The sequence below is a fragment of the Bombus flavifrons genome, chromosome 3 (genome assembly GCF_040668555.2).
Source record: "Bombus flavifrons isolate JBK064 chromosome 3, iyBomFlav1_principal, whole genome shotgun sequence".
Classification (NCBI taxonomy): Eukaryota; Metazoa; Arthropoda; class Insecta; order Hymenoptera; family Apidae; genus Bombus; species Bombus flavifrons.
Window position 1 is genome coordinate 12,009,988 of NC_138444.1, and position 17,628 is coordinate 12,027,615.

At 37.1% G+C, this 17,628-nt stretch overlaps 1 protein-coding gene and 1 long non-coding RNA gene across 12 annotated transcripts in view; both read left to right on the plus strand.

Annotated features, from left to right (window-relative positions):
* eag (potassium voltage-gated channel protein ether a go-go) overlaps window positions 1-17,628 on the plus strand; it is a 145,295-nt gene that overhangs the window by 37,573 nt on the left and 90,094 nt on the right. The window lies entirely within an intron of this gene.
* On the plus strand, window positions 4,421-9,225 carry LOC138178141 (uncharacterized). Of its 2 annotated transcripts, none has more exons than XR_011172609.1 (3): window positions 4,421-6,616; window positions 6,758-8,262; window positions 8,402-9,225. It is a non-coding gene; the product is annotated as an uncharacterized LOC138178141 (long non-coding RNA). The 2 variants fall into 2 exon arrangements; XR_011172608.1 differs by having other exon boundaries at window positions 4,421-5,895; window positions 6,002-8,262.

The window sequence follows — 17,628 nt, forward strand, 5'->3', positions numbered from 1 at the left end:
AAACTGGAAGATGGTATCCCGCTGGGGTTAGCCATCCACATATTACTCAGCAATTATGTTAGAAAAATTTACCAAATGTCCAGCTGGACAAATTGTAAAATACAAATTAAATAATAATAAAAAATAAAAAGAAGATAAAGAGAAAACACCCACTGACCTCACTGAAGAAATAAAATAGTCAAACTGGAAGATGGTATCCCGCTGGGGTTAGCCATCCACATATTACTCAGCAATTATGTTAGAAAAATTTACCAAATGTCCAGCTGGACAAATTATAAAATACAAATTAAATAATAATAAAAAATAAAAAGAAGATAAAGAGAAAACACCCCACTGACCTCACTGAAGAAATAAAATAGTCAAACTGGAAGATGGTATCCCGCTGGGGTTAGCCATCCACATATTACTCAGCAATTATGTTAGAAAAATTTACCAAATGTCCAGCTGGACAAATTATAAAATACAAATTAAATAATAATAAAAAATAAAAAGAAGATAAAGAGAAAACACCCACTGACCTCACTGAAGAAATAAAATAGTCAAACTGGAAGATGGTATCCCGCTGGGGTTAGCCATCCACATATTACTCAGCAATTATGTTAGAAAAATTTACCAAATATCCAGCTGGACAAATTGTAAAATACAAATTAAATAAGAAAACAAAATAAAAAGAAGATAAAGAGAAAACACCCCACTGACCTCACTGAAGAAATAAAATAGTCAAACTGGAAGATGGTATCTCGCTGGGGTTAGCCATTCACATATTACTCAGCAATTATGTTAGAAAAATTTACCAAATGTCCAGCTGGACAAATTGTAAAATACAAGTTAAATAATAATAATAAAAAAAATATACAAATACTTATATACCAGAGAAATAACAAAAATTCGTTCCAAGTATATGGAAAAGTGACATAATTTGCCTGCAAAGTGTACCCAAGTTGAAACGCGACTAACGAAGAGGAGAATGCAAAATTCATTTTTTCCCCATTAATTTCACATACATATGTCTGCCTATCTATTCATCACAGGTTTTCAATTTATCGTTCTATCGCGCAGATTTTCGATCGTCTCGTTACAAAAGCAAACCTCGTGCCTGCAAATTTCTGTAAATTCGTTGATTCGTCATCCAGCGTCAATTCTCATTGAGAATTTTCTATTATCATGCGTATTCGCCCGTACAACGAATCATCGACAGAGTTATAAAATTCGAGCAATAAATAAAACTCTGTCATCTGTGTCGAACATAAGAAAAAGAAAGAAGAAGAAAATAACAAAAAAAAGGGAGAAGGAGAAGTAGCGTAATTTCGTGGCAGCTACGAGACTCCGCATCGTTACTGGAGGGTTGTTAACCCTTGGGATGTCGATGGCAGCCGCTCGATTGGCTGTCGCCTCGATACGAAACCCGATCGAGGTCACACGCGAATGTTTATCGGTTGGTTCGATGGGGATGTTAACCTGCACCCTGCCACGAAATTATGTCCATTATTTATAGGGATTTATAGGGATATTTTCGGAACGTTTCACGTGTCTGTTCCCCGTTTACGTACACGTGATATTTAAAGGCGAATTTATCGCTTACAAGAGGAACGTTTCTAGTCGACCGAGAGAAAGGATGTTCGTCGAGGATTCCCAAGTTCCAACGAAACGAGCGTGCTTCCATGCAAACTAAGAAGGCGAAGTCCAATAAAGAGGAAATTTACTGGACCGAGAAAGGTGGAGGGAACGGAGAAGAAAAAAAGGAAACGTAGAAAGAGAAACAGGAGAAACGGGGAGGAAAAAAAGGGCGGAGAAGTTTAGGTAGACGGAGAGAGATGGAGAAATAAATCGTCAACCTATATCAGGATGAGATCTCGTTATTCGTCGACGACAGTAAAAGCATGCTAAGTAAGCCGATGAGCTGGATTTTTTAGCAAATTGAATAACTTAATTCCGCCTCTTGCAGCTCGTCTATCGTTTAACGATACTAACTTAACGGTAATACGAAATTCGTTTTATCGACAGAGATGATAAACCAAATTTCTTTTATTTAGAGTCTCCGACGAGTCGATAAATTTCTCGCTCACGTTACGTAAACGGGGGGTCATTTACTTTCGACACGTTTTTCTTTGGTCGAACGTCTTGGAAAAAATTTCGAGAAAATACGAGCATAGAAATGGTACGAAGTTAACTTTATGGAACAGGATGATACACTTCTCTACCAGCGTTTTTATTCGATTCTTCGACAACTCGATAAATTTTCCACTCCTATTCCGTAAACGTTTTTACGGTTACCGCGAGCCGCAAACGTGGGTCATTTATGCCCCACACGTTTTTCATCGGACAAAAGTCCTCGGAAAAATTGAAGAAAATTCATACACCATCTTTCAACCTTACAAATTCAGATGCTCAAAGTTGTTCGTCCTGTAACATCTTTCTTACAGATAGGTTCAAAGGTTTGTTACTTGTTTCTGCTTGCGAGAAAGTCAGGAAATTTTCAAATTTACTCGAACGCGAGAGTAAAGTTTAATTCAGTTTCAAAATATTTATGAATATTCATAAGAAGATGATCGCACGTCTTTGACAACATCAATCTGAAACATACGTTTTCGTTCGTCGTTGATGAAAGCGTCTGTTCCTTACGACCACTCGCTGGCCATTCTTTCAGCTGCATCGTTAAAACCAAATTACACCTCGAATTTGCATTCTCACGGAGAGGTAAAGCCACGTGTAACACAGTACGGTTGAGAAAGCGTAGCCGTGAGCCAGGCTTATTGCGAGGAAATCCGGAAAACGACCGGAAATACGCGAAGCGTATTGCTTTTCAGCTCGTTAATTCGCTGGACGTTTATTAGTCTCTCCTTTGGATCGGCTGTGAACGAGAAGGTCGCTTCGCGTCGCCAATCACCGTTAAAATTCTTCAGTGACTTTTATCGGTGTTTTTGGATTTTCATTCGACGATAACTTCCCTTCTCGAGGCCTACGTAAACGAGGATTCTACGTGGACAAACCTGGCCAATCGCGTCTCAATTTAGAATCAACTCTCATAGAAAGAAGACTAAAATGAAAACACCTCACTGACCTCACTAAAGAAATAAAATAGTCAAATTGGAAGATGGTATCCCGCTGGGGGTAGCCATTCACATGTTATTTAGCAATTAAGCTAGAAAAATTTACCAAATGTCCAGCTGGACAAATTGTAAAGTACAAATTAAATAATAAAAAAAAAAAATGTAGAATCAACGACAAAGTTTACGGAACGCTGATGTCGATCCTTTTTTTAATTTTCATCTGATGGTAACTTTTTATTTCTGACCTCGGTAGATAAACGAAAATTTTGTTTTCGCTAAATGTTGATAATTCGAGTGGGCAAAGGAATGTTGTTTATTCGTTGTTTCTGTGAAAGATCGCATTTCGAAACGTCAACTTCGATTAGCTAACTTTCGTTTGATCAAGAAATCACACACAGTAATAATAGTTTTACAGAGCAGCTAATTCGGCATAGTTGCAATTTACCTTCGCTTTATAAAATATGTAAATATATTATACAGGGTGGTTGATAACTGGTGGTACAAGCGGAAAGGAGGTGATTCTACGCGAAAAAAGAAATCGAAAATATAGAATAAAAATTTTTCGTTCGAGGCTTTGTTTTCGAAAAAATCGACTTTGAATTTTAGCTCGGTACGCGTGCACTTTATCGCGTCTCGTTATAACGGATCTCACTGTAGATCGTTGTCTCGATGGAAAAATTAAAAAAAAAAAAATTAAAACAAAAAATTTTTATTCTATGTTTTCGACTTCTTTTTTCGCGTATCACCCTCTATATTAATATTATTATTAATGTTAGAATATTATGTATATACATAGAGATGTAATAAAGTAAATCCTTGGGGTAAATAAGACGATCGATTCTGGAAAATCGAGTTTATTTTAGAAAAAGATTAAATTATACACAGTAACAGTTAATAACAAATCAACTACAAATTTTAGCTGTAAAGTCGATTCTCGATTTTCTAAGTCCGAATTTCTTCTCCCGTGATCTAATCTATTCAGTGAAATGGCTGCCGGTAAAACAAAGCATTCCTCGCGTCAAAATTGCCACTTCTGAATTTTTTAAACCACTCAAAGCACTGTGATTTACCAAGAGCAGCCGATTCTGCAGCAGTTTTCTTCAAATGGTAACAGAAAATCAATGCTGTCCGCAAATCGTAGTTTCCAGGCACAAAATTTGACACGTTCAACGCTATTACAAACTATGCTGTTGTATGAAACTTGTATTGTTCTGAGTCGAAAATGTTTGTGAGATGTCAACAAAGACTTTTGGCATCAATGACGTAGTTTAATGATAACTACATTATCAGCTAGGGCCACCTATAGGCAAATTCCGGTTTCATACTTACAGACCTGATATATCGCGGACCGTCAATGCTATCAATTTCACGAGATGCTCGAGAGTAAAATGTTGAAGTAATTACTTTTAGGAAAACTCTACATCTTGTTCTTTTGTATACTCGTGGCCTGGATACTGCCGTTACGAAAAGAATAGAATTTACTGAAGCAAAAAAAAATGAAAAAAGACAGAGGTCTTATCATATTATTGTGTCATCGAATATGAATCGAGTATGTTGTTTTTTGTGTTATAAGCTCTAGAAACTAAAAAGAGCTATAGGTAGATTTTTATTGCTGTTTCTTGTAACTTCCAACTAATTCAATTACACGCTAAGGTTAATTTTTTGATAATGTCCTTTGCTATAAATGTATCAACGTGCTCCCTGTCATTTCTTATTGTAATGTAACACTGCTAGAGTGAGGTTAGGATCTGGATCAGCATACACTGGATCAGCGTACCTGTACCTGTACTTATACTTACTTCAATATATATTTCAAGAGACAATATATATTACAATTTCATCCACGCATTTCTCTATCAGATAACCAGAGCAAAAGATCATTTGCATAGTTGTGTAACGTTATGGAATGATAGAACCGGGAGTTAAGTAGGGACGATCGTTTATTAGGTTTATTTACGAGCATGCTCGAATTTCCAATTAACGCTGGTCCCGGCCGGATTTCCCCTCTGCGCCGGCAATTTCTCCAATTAACCGCGTTGCGAAATACCGTTACATAATAGATCAATTAGCAAACGACGTCTGATTCGTGTAATAACCCTGTCCACGTGTCTCTGGAGAACGTGCTGCTTTCGTTCTCGCACTTCTCCGCGGTACGTTCGAGATTTGGTCGATTTCACCACCGACAAAATGTACAAAATTTTGTCTCCTCCGGTAGCAGAGACGTTCGAAGTACAATTTTCATAAACTTGCATATTGAGATATATATAATTTTGTGTGCTACACCGAATTAGCCGCGCGGTAATAATACACATATATGAGTATGATTGTGTGTGGGGGTACGTGCGTGCGCAGCGTCTCGTAGAACAGAAGAATGTTTTTTTTCTGTTTTATTGTTTAATTTGTACTTTACAATTTGTCCAACTGGACATTCGATACATTCTTCTAGCTAGAAGAATGTAACTGTTCCGTACGCATTGTGGTGGAAAGATGGCGAGACAAAGGGAGTGCTGAGACACGTGCAATGGGTATCTACGAATATCTTGTCAATCACATATTAAATAAATATGAAACTATTTTAATATCATTTCTACGTGTAACGTAAGTGTTCCTACATATATATTTCGGCGACTAAGATCCACAATTCTCAGCATTGCAAACTTGATTTTCGCGATAACGAGGCGGAAATAATTTATTCGGATCTGTGCCAGTCAGCGGTTCGTTCTTTTCGCTCGTAGATTCCGCCGTCTCGTTGATTGCACTACGTTTGCCGTGACACGTAGGAGACACAAGAAATCACGAAATTAACACATCACTGGTGATCTCGCGTTGTTCGAACGTTTTGTAAGTAAGTTAAAGAATTCGCACTTTAAATATGATAGTAAAATTTATTGTACGAATCCAACAGAGTAAGTGTTATAACAGAGTGTTAACGATTCGGAATCTTGCAATAGAGTGTCGAGTGTGGATTCTGGGTAGGCTTGTATGCTATATAGGCTTTGGGCCCTCTGGAGGGATTGTCGCCAGTCACATGTGGCTATCTTGTTACTGTCATCTGAGCCTGGGACACTAGCTGATAATCGTCTCGATGGTGTCACGTCGAAAACACTGGTCGTTTCCTCGCGTCGTTCGAATAATTTCGCGCAGGTTTAAACGTTTCACGAGCAAAGCAAGAAAAATTTAGACTTTGGATATGCTGGCAAAGTTTATTAAGTGAATCCAACAGAGTGACGGTTAAAAATGTTAGAACAGAGTGCGTCGAGAGCTGATTTTGACAAGGTTATGTACCATGGGTTTGGCTCCTATAGAGAGGGGATAAGGCCCAGGTCAGAGGTGGCCATGCTGTTACTGTCTTCTGACCCTGGGACACTGTTTATTGCTAATTTATGGCTCTGTGACAATGGCTGTGGTCTGCAGGATGTTTGTCAGGCGTAATTATCCTATTATTGTTTTATGAGCCTGTAACAACCTCGACACCTTGTATTTAGTAACAGACAGAGCATGTTTATGGGAATTCGTTGTTTCGCAAATTTTTATGCGACTTATTCGTCGTATGTACGGAACTTAAGGTAAATGGTTCTTAAGTAAACGTGGAAATTCAAGACACTGAAGTTTCGAGGGAAACTAGTTCGTGGTGGATGAAACCCTCGTGCAACATTCGGAATCGATTTGTCATAATTATCGTAATTATGGAGAAATTGTTATTACAGGTTGATGCACTTTAACGCGGCTGCCATATGGCAGATCTGAAAAAAGAAGCTTTCGGTTTCACTTTTTTCCCGGAAACAGTAAAAAGCCGTATCGAAGTATATATCGTGTCAAAATTGGAGAAAAATTATGTCGGAATATCGCGAAGCGAATTCGTTAATTTTTGTAAAACCGTTTCTTAAAATGCTCAGAAAAAAGTAGGTCTACGTGCAGAAGCTACGCAGAGCAGCGAACGCGACAGCGTATAGAGATACGTGTGTAAACGTTTGAATAGCGAGCGACGATTCATTGCAATATACGTCGCTTTCTATAGCTGGAACTAATTTGAATAGCGTTTGTGGACGACGCTGCAAATGCCAAAATTAAAGACTTTTGTTCTTGCGTAGGAAAATATTTTCTACGTAACAACGAGAGTACCGTAGCTTAGAATTTAAGTGCAATTACACCTTCCTAAATATTACAGTTACTAATAACGCTAAAATACGTAGAAAGAAATATAAGTTAATTATTTCTTTGCTTTTGTCTATTGCAATCTATCTAAATTCTAGTTGAACATTCAGCTTTCTTCACGTTCAACCAGTTAGCTGTTGCGTTGTTGTTGTTGATAAAAATTATTTAATTTGTACTTTACAATTTGTCCAGCTGGATATTCGGTAAATTTTTCTAGTTTTTTTGAAAAGTGCCTGCCTAAAACGTGTGGTGTAAGAAGCAAGCGATGACGAATATACTCGTCAAACACAAAGCACGCTTGGCTGTTATACAGGGTGGTTGGTAACTGGTGGTACAAGCGGAAAGGGGACGATTCTACGCAAAAAAAGAAGTCGAAAATATAGAATAAAAGTTTTTCGTTTGAGGCTTCGTTTTCGAGAAAATCGACTTTGAATTTTCGCTCGGTACGCGTGCAATTTATCACGCCTCGTTATAACGGATCTCACTGTAGATCGTTGTCTCGATGGAAAAATTAAAAAAAAAAAATTGTTATTCTATATTTTCGACATCTTTTTTCGCGTAGAATCACCCCCTTTCCGCTTGTACCACCAGTTACCAACCACCCTGTATATTACAATATAGAATCAAGTTGTAACGAAATAACTGTTTTATTCTTTCGTTTCATCACTGCAATTTATTGCAACCGGCAAATTGCAATTTAAACGGCACATTGTGACCACCTTTTACGCACGACGAGTAAACTCGTCAATCACGGAATATGTACTATGTACAAACAAGAGCAATCAGATCGTTTATACTTCGAAGTCTACCTTCACTTTTGGCCGCGATACCTTCGACGTAACGATATTCGTCGCCGCGACGACGATATTCATTTTGGGAGACACTTTTTCGTCACGTTTCTTCGGAAGGGAGAATAGCAGAGGCGAGAACTTGAAAATATCGGATCGGGACGACTGGAGAATCTCTGTCGCAATCGGCTCCGGTTTTCCATCAAAATATCTCGTAATTTGAGATTCTCAGGACACCGGAGACTTTCGAGATTCTGATGAATTTTCATGTTATATGTACGAATGCACGAAGATGGTACCCCGCTGGGGGTAGCCACCCACAGGTTATATTATTACACTACTAAGATATAACATTTTACCAAATGTCCTACTGGACAAATTGTAAAATTTAAATAAATAAATAAAAAGAAAATATGTAGGAATGAAAGAAAGATAACAACGAAAGATGTGTAATAGATTATAAATTATACGTCGTAAATTAGATTCTAATGTTTCGTTATAAGACGTTATCGTTTATTATGTAATTTTATAATTCTCGAGAATCCCGCGGAAGTCTGGAGAATCCCGACAACATCGGATTACCAGATACTTTCGAAACTCGAGCCGAGCCGGCCCGAGTATCCGGTTCCCGATATTTCCAGGTTCTCGCAAACTCACAGAAAATAAGCTCGCGTTCTAAAATTTCAAGCGAGACGTCCATCGAAACTTAATTATACTGGACGAAGAAAATTCGTATTGGCAAGAAACACATCGAAAGAGTAAAGCTCGAGAATAAAGTTTAGAACGGTCTGTATAAAAATCCAGCCGTCCATACGCCAGAACAGATTATATTGGCACAAAATTCAATCGAAGCTGTTCGCGAGTATCTGGGGGAAATTAGGGTGGATCGGCGGTAACACGTACAGGGGAAAGTTATCGAGAACGATGACTTTGACAAGGTCAGAGATATTTCAGGGTAGTTATTTATAGATAGATATTTCAGGATATCTCAAGGTCATGGAAATTGACGACATTTGCTCCTCTCCGGACGATTGCTGAAAATCCTACCGAAAGGTGTATCAATGAATAGAAATCTTATTTAAAACACTAACCTTATCAGACAAGTCAAGTGACCGGTTTCAAAATTTAATTTAATATTGTACATTCGTCTTATTTATTTCTTTATAGTTACTTAATCTATTATACTTACATTATACTTGTTTTATATTATACATTTATATATATTATATTATATATACATTATATGTTACATTATATATTTACATTGTACTTATGTATATTATCTTTGTTAAAGTAATAATATAATGTTTTATTAAATACAAAATTTATATATAACAGAATAACTATTTTAAATTAATAAATAGTTTATATGTAACATAAACTATTCTCTTATACATCTCAAACAGGAATGAATTTATATTGAACAGTCGATGCGCTTGTCTCATGGCGTTTTCTTTTTGTTTTCCTCTCTTTCATTCCTCGCTCATACAATACAGATTTTCTTTTTTATTATTTAATTTTACTTTACAATTTGTCCAGCTGGACATTAAGTAAATAATACACATGTACGCACATGTATTTTCTAACAATATTATACATTATATTACACATATATTGTACGTTATAAGTTAGTATACTTGAATTATTTCCTTCGTTCGTCTAACATTACGTAAATTCTTATATTAACCGATTGGTCGATTTCTCAATTTTTGTTGCTAAAAGGATTTACATAAAGTTCGACGAACAAGGGAAATCACGATGAATGTACGACTGTAAATTAGATTTTCAAACCGGTCGTTTGGCGCTGCTAGAGCTTAGTGCCAACGCGATATCTCTCGCTAGAATCGCGACTGCTCCCTCTTAAAGCGATATTCGAGATCTCGAACTCATACTTGTGGTATTCTTCGCGACGATGAAAAGCTGGTGACACGTCGTGGATAAAGTAATTTCGCGGCCAGCGACGTTCTCTTCCAAGTTTTAAATAACGTGACAGGCATTCGCGCTGCTTTGCATCGAACGAACTGACGGCTGCGCTGAAATTGGAAAAGTTCACTCGCGATTCTTGCCGAACGTGCCCGAAGTCTCATCGGCAGTCGAAAAATCGCGACCAATAACAGTTTTTATGTCTTCGGCGTAGAATTTAAGTAGAAACGTCGCGGTAAATCGAAGGCTGAGAGATTAGGGTAGAAACGAGGGATTGAAACGCGTTATAAAAATTGCACGAGCTAATGGGTACAGGTGGACTTTGCAATTGTATGGAGACGTCGACTAAACGCCTATAGCGCCTCTTCTGGTCAAAGTTGAATTAACAGCCAAGTACGGTTCTATAGCCTTTGTCGATCGTTGTAGCGCATATACGGCTGGAAAATAATTCGTCAAAAGCATAAGTAACGCTGTTCGACCGGTAGATCGCGTCAACGAGAGTCGTAAATTCTCGTTACGATTAGATAATCGACGCCACGAATTGATCGATCCCCTATTTCGATTAGGATAATAGAGGTAGTTGACTGATTATAACGCTGAAGTAACAGGTTATAATATATACTCTATTCCAACAACTTTGTAGATATAAATAGCTACGCGTCGTGCGTATAGACATATTCTCAGAGACGTGTAAATAGTAATTTTTTTTTTTTAATACTTAATTTGTACTTTACAATTCGTCCAGCTGGACATTCGGTAAATTTTTCTAGCTTAATTGCTAAATAACATGTGGATGGCTACCCCCAGTGGGATACCATCTTCCAATTTGTCTATTTTATTTCTTTAGCGAGGTCAGTGGGGTGTTTTCTCTTTAGTCTTCTTTTTATGAGAGTTTTGCTCGCTTCAGCAACCAGCTGGTTTCGATGTGTTGCCGTTCTTTCCTTGTATTTTTTTGCGTCCCCGCCGATTTCTTCTTTGACCGTTGGTATTTTTAAGTCTTCGCGTATATCCTTGCTTCTGATATATCATGGGGCGTTGACTATTGTTATGAGTATCTTCGATTGTAGCGACTTTAGTTTATTTATGTGGCTCATTGCTGCTGTCCTCCATAGTAGTATTCCGTACATGCAAATTAGATTTATAATCGTTTCGTAAAGTTTTAGTTCATTTTCCATGCTGAATTTAGAGTTTCGACTAGTTAGCCAGTACATCTATCTTCTTTTTATCCGTATTTTGCCTACAATTAGTAAGTTAACTGATGACTGATCTAAGGACAACAAACTGTCGCAGAGGAAAACTATTGCTGGAGGTTGGTCGATTGCTGGTGGAAATGATCGTCGAACATGGGAAAATCCTGACCTTCCAATTTTTTACTCGATCGAATAATAACCATAAGCAACGTTTCGGCTTGAAAATATTTTATAACAATTAAGGGCCTTGACAATAAAATCAAAATGCTTAGTTTTAAGACAGTTCCTTATTATTGCGGTTCGACTAATTATATTTGCACAGCTAGTGGCCGTCTTGATCGAAGGATGGATCCTGGTTTATGCAAAGGGTCACCGGACGTAACAAACGCTGAACACGTGTAATAATAAACGTAGATATAACAACAAAGATATAAATAAACGCAGTAATAGGTATACACTAAATAGTCGCTCAGGGGAGAAATGCTCGTTCCACGGTAGTGGAAAAAAATCGAGAACGAACAAGAGAATATACGGAGGTGAGGAAAAGAAGGGGGCGAAAATTATCGTTCGTTTGTTCAACTCTTTCTTCACGCTTGGTAAAGATGGTAGGGGAAGAGAATTTCTTGGACCTCGTACAATTCGCCTACGCTACTTATCTCGTTACAGTGCTAATGAAATTTCGAAATGTTTCGTCAAACAAATACCGTAGAGTTTTCTCCTAATATCGCCCCTATTATGCCAAAATCGAGAATATGTAAATTTTCATTTTTTCATTAAAGAAACGAGTCGGGCGCCTTTTTCTCGTTTTTAGCTATGTGGATTCTTAGACTTTTTCCATCCGCGATCTCGTCTTATATATTATATATGTATATATGATTAGACTGCGAAGTTTAAAAGTTGGGAAAATGCAAAGAACGCGCGTAATATGGAAAAATGAAAAAGAAGAAAACACACGAAGTGAAGTGGTACTTGTCATAACATTTAGTGGAAAAAATAAACCTTTGTTGCATTATTTGCTATTATATCGATAACAATACTATATATACTACTATATATACTATATACACTATAAAACTAAATATAAATATATTTGATTGGGCTGCGAACTTTAAAAGTTGGGAAAATGCAAAGAATGCACATAATATGGTAAAATGAAAAAGAAGAAAAATATTGAAAGTGAAGTGGTACTTGTCATAACATTTAATGGGAAAAATAAACCTTTGTTCTATTACTTTCTGTTATATCAATAATAATACTATATGTACTATATATACTATTATATAATATACTATTATAATATACACGGTGGTTGGTAACTGGCGGTACAAGCGGAAAGGGGGTGATTCTACGCGAAAAAAGAGGTCGAAAATATAGAATAAAAATTTTTCGTTTGAGGCTTTGTTTTCGAGAAAATCGTCTTTGAATTTTCGCTCGGTACGCGTGCACTTTATCGCGTCTCGTTATAACGGATCTCACTATAGATCGTTGTCTCGATGGAAAAATTAAAAAAAAGAAATTAAGACAAAAAATTTTTATTCTATATTTTCGACTTCCTTTTTCGCGTAGTATCACCCCCTTTCCGCTTGTACCACCAGTTACCAACCAACCTGTATACTAATATATAGTACTATATAATATACTATATATACTATATTTATATATGATCAGAATGCGAATTTTAAAAGTTGGAAAAATGCAAAGAACGCACGTAATATGGAAAAATGAAAAAGAAGAAAACACACAAAGTGAAGTGGCACTTGTCATAACATTTAGTGGAAAAAATAAATCTTAGGTCCATTACTTGCTATTATATCAATAACAATATATATACTATATATATATACATGATTGGACTGCCAATTTTAAAAGTTGGAAAAATGCAAAGAGCGAACGTAATATGGAGAAATGAAAAAGAAGAAAACACACAAAGTGAAGTGGTACTTGTCATAACATTTAATGGGAAAAATAAACCTTTGTTCTATTACTTGCTACTACATCGATAACAATATGAAATTGCATAAAAATCTGCAAACGGTTGTATTCTATAGTTAGAACAACGTATTAAGAGCGAAGAAGAGACAACTGCTAAATCCAACCGAGGAAACGTGAAAGGATTACAAACTCTTGCTCCGAGAAAAATATTAAGCGCTCGTTGGGGAGTTAGAATTGATGTCATGGAATTTGCACATGGTCTCTAGATTCAGTCGACTCCGAAATCATTAGCCACCGTGTGTAGCTTACTGAGCGAGAGACTTTAGAGACACATCCTCCGCATTACGCTGTAACCGAGTGTTTTCAAAAACAGTTAGAAGAAAAGAGATATCCATTGAACGTACGGTATTCTACGTTTTCGTGAACACGAAACGACGGATAGACGATAAACGCGCAAACAAACAAAAAAAAAATACAAAAAAAAAAATAGAATATTTAACAATATTTAACAACGTGGCAAATCTCCAAATATTATATTATACCTAATATCACGAGTGTAAAAATTTCCATGGAAGTTACACGCGATAGTAAACGATACTTCAAACAAAAAAAAACAAGAAAAAAGAAAAGGAGAGAAGAGTCTGCATGGGAATCGAAACGATTGCCCTCCGGTTTCCTTCGTCGAGTATCAACGTCAATCCACACCTGTCTCCTTTCTTCCCTTTTCAGCTTTAATTCGGAACGTATAAGGGTTGAAGAACGTGGGTTAAAGTGGTTGCGAGGAAGAAACGCGTCGAACGTCGGATTAAAACGAAACAGAAGCCACTGTACCTGCAGCTATTTTCTTTCTCTCTGTTCATTCTTATTCTGTTTCATGTTACGTACCGTAAATTAATTTATGAAAACGAAAGGAACGTGGAGAAATATTGTTTCAACCTTGACGCGTCCTTGACACTCTCGCCTCGAAATAAATCATTTTGTGGCACGCAATGCTCGTATCAAGCGTTTTCTTCGTGCTCGTTTCCTCGTGTCTCGTAAAACGATTTTCTGCTCAGTATGTTTATCGCGGTATTGTCGAGAGACATAAGATTTTTCGTTTATGCTACTTGTTGTCGACTGTGAATATTACGACACCGACTCGTTATATTCGCGAAGAAAGTCGAACGAATTCTGTTCTACTTAGAATTTTATCGTTAACGGTTCATCTAATGTTTTATTTAACATTTCACTTGGTACTTCGTTCGCTATTTTACGTTAAAATACACGAGGAACGAAGTAACAATTATTAGTTAATCAACAATTGTTACGAGATATAGTTAATTTAGTTATGTTAATAGTTTAGAATAGTTAGTAATATTTGTCGTAATAATTATTTCCTTTTAGTTACGTGGTCTCTCCGTGTTTTTAATAACTCGTTAATATGTAATTAATAATTAATTGGAAAATAAGAAAAGCGAGAAGTATTCGATCTTCACTAAATAACATTGTTAATAAATATCGTATTATTTATGGCTGACAGTGTATGTCGATAATTATACGTAGATCGTCATGCAACGAATATGTTAATACTGAAGTCATTAAGAATATTCGAGAGATTATTAACATACTTAATTGTTCGTGGTACGTGTGCATACGTAATACGTATATTATAATTGTAAAAGTTTGTGACACGCATATTTGCCATATCTAGACTTTGCGAGCGAACGAACTTTCTAACTAGTTATGATTACGTTTGTGTAGACTTGCTTATGCTAGCCGAAAGTTAGGTTATGTTAGGTAAAAGTGAGGTTAGGTTAGGCAAAAGTTAGGTTACGTTAGGTTGCCTTGAAATAACGCCAAGTTAGCGACGCTGGCCATTTGTCATGGAAGAATAATCGATGTCCGTGCATGGCTCCTTCGTCATTTCGAATGCATCTTTCTCCGGATGCAGTTTGTCAGCGTCCCCGGACTTCGTTCTAAAGAACTTCCGGTTTTTTGACAAGCAGACCTTATTTTTAGACGTTGTTTAGTTCGAGTTGCTGTAAAATTGAGTTATGAGTATGCTACACAGTATGAGTATACATATGAAAAAATGTACAGAAAACTATAGGAAAATACATGTACAGAGGAACGTAATTTCTAATGTTGAGAATTTCTCGTAATTAAGGTTTTAATCTGTCTCGAATTTTCTGCATTTAAAAAAACTACAGTTTATCATAATTCTACAAACTCTAAGTAAAGATAATTCTACAAATCCCTCAACCTAACCTCAATCATAGTTCTGTAAACTCTAAGTAAAGATAATTCTACAAATATTTGTTGTTAATTTGTTCGGGAGATTTCTACAATTTAAGAAGAGAACGAGTTACCATATTGCGAATCGTATTAACAGAATATAAGTGTACAGGGTGTTTCATTTTTTCTCGCGAGTCGGTGTCGGTATATTCTACGATTGAAGATAAGAGAAAAGTGTTATTTAAACACAGAGTCGTAAATGTTATTACAACGTAACAACGCTGATGAAAATTTTATAAACGACCGGTTTTTTTGTCTGTTTCTGCGTGGAAACGAGGTCGATTTAGTATTTGCAAGAACGGACGACACTTTGAACAAGAACTTCGTTGAACACGACCGATCGATCGAACGAGTATCCAGTTGGTTTATAATTTTGGTATTTTGTTCCAACGTTGTAATAAAGCATTTGCCACCCTATGTTTGTATAACATCTTTCTCATATTTTTAATCGTAGAATACGCTGACACGGTTTCGCGGACTAAAAGTGAAACACCCGTATAGTGTATCATAGTATCGTAGTATACCAGCTATGTAAATATGAAACCGGAATTTTTGTATAGAAAATACACGTTTATCGTATGAAAATGATTAAAAATATTTTATTCGAAGTATTGCCCATCGCTGGCTATACATTTTTCCCACCTGTCTGGCAATTGGTGGATGCCACGTCAAAAAAACTGTCGCTCTTTTGAGGCAAACCAGTCATCGAGCCATTTTCGTACATTTTCGTAAGAAGCGAAGTGCTGGTCAGAAAGTGCGTGTCCCATCGATGCAAATAAATAGTAATTGGATGGAGCCAAGTCTGGCGAGTAAGCCGCGTGCGAAAGTATTTCCCAACTGAACGCTTCGATCGTTTCCTTCACCGGTTTTGCTGTATGCGATGGTGCATTATCACGAAGCAAAATTACTTTGTGTTGCCTTTTTTGATATTCTGGTCGTTTTTCACGCAAAGCTTGATTCAAATCGATCATTTGTCGTCGGTAGCGCTCGGTATTAACGGTTTCGCCAGGTTTTAACAGCTCGGTGGTCTTTTTCGGTGGTCTTCCAAGTTCATCGTTCCTCGCGTCAAAATTGCCACTTCTGAATTTTTTAAACCACTGAAAGCACTGTGATTTACCAAGAGCATGCTCACCGTAAGCTTCGACAAGTATTCGATGCGATTCTGCAGCAGTTTTCTTCAAATGGTAACAGAAAATCAACGCTGTCCGCAAATCGTAGTTTCCAGGCACAAAATTTGACACGTTCAACGCTATTACAAACTATGCTGTTGTACGAAACTTGTATTATTCTGAGTCGAAAATGTTTGTAAGATGTCAACAAAGACTTTTGGCATTAATGACGCAGTTTAATGATAACTACGTTATCAGCTAGGGCCATCTATAGGCAAATTCCGGTTTCATATTTACAGACCTGATAAATACCTGGATCTCTTCGAACCTTATAAAATCGTCGAATGTAAATGAAGAATTCTAATATGAAAAATAGAGCGCAGCATTGTGTAAAGATGATCGTTGATAAAATGAGAAATACATCGAACAGAATAGTTGGAACAGAAGGTTGATCGTGTAATCTGAAGCCTGAAAGGAACTAAAATCAACAAAATTGCGAGTCGACGATTCTAAAGACGGTACAGTGTGCAGTGAAGGGAGCTGAAAATAAACAGAAAGGATGGAAAGAGCATGGGACAGGTTGTCTTCTGTCGCGATCGACCCTCTACTTGACGTGAATTTTCTCCAAAGCCACGACTATTTGTGACCGTGACTATGGGTGCGATCGAGGCAGCAAGTGAAAAAGACCAGCAGAGATCAGGCAAGAGGAAGAGGAAACGGTGAATGTTTGCCGTCTGCTCGCCTCTGTCAACCGATCACCCGTAAAACACGAAACTCCGTGATATCGAAACGAGTTGCGCCACTATGCTCTCCCCATTCGTCTTTTATTTCCCTCTGATGCTGCGAAGATTCTCTTTTTTATCATTTTTTTCTCTCTTTTTTTTTTTGTTATATTTGCATTGCACGAAGAATTCTAAACGTTCGGAAAGGGGAGATTAGAAAGGTTTAAAAAAGATTATCGATGTTTGCTCCTCCATGATGCAGAGTGGAATCGTACGAGCTTTTAGTTTAAATCCGCTGTCATTTAAGCAGCGACGTTTATCCCCGAATTTGTATCGTTGATAATTTAAACAACGATACACGCGATACCGCAATCCTTCTCTTTCTCCTTACCCCATCGAGCAACATTTACATCGCCGATTCTTTCGCCGCGTTCTCCTTGAACTTTCCAGTATTTCTCAGCCGATAAGAACAGCTTCTCCAGAGC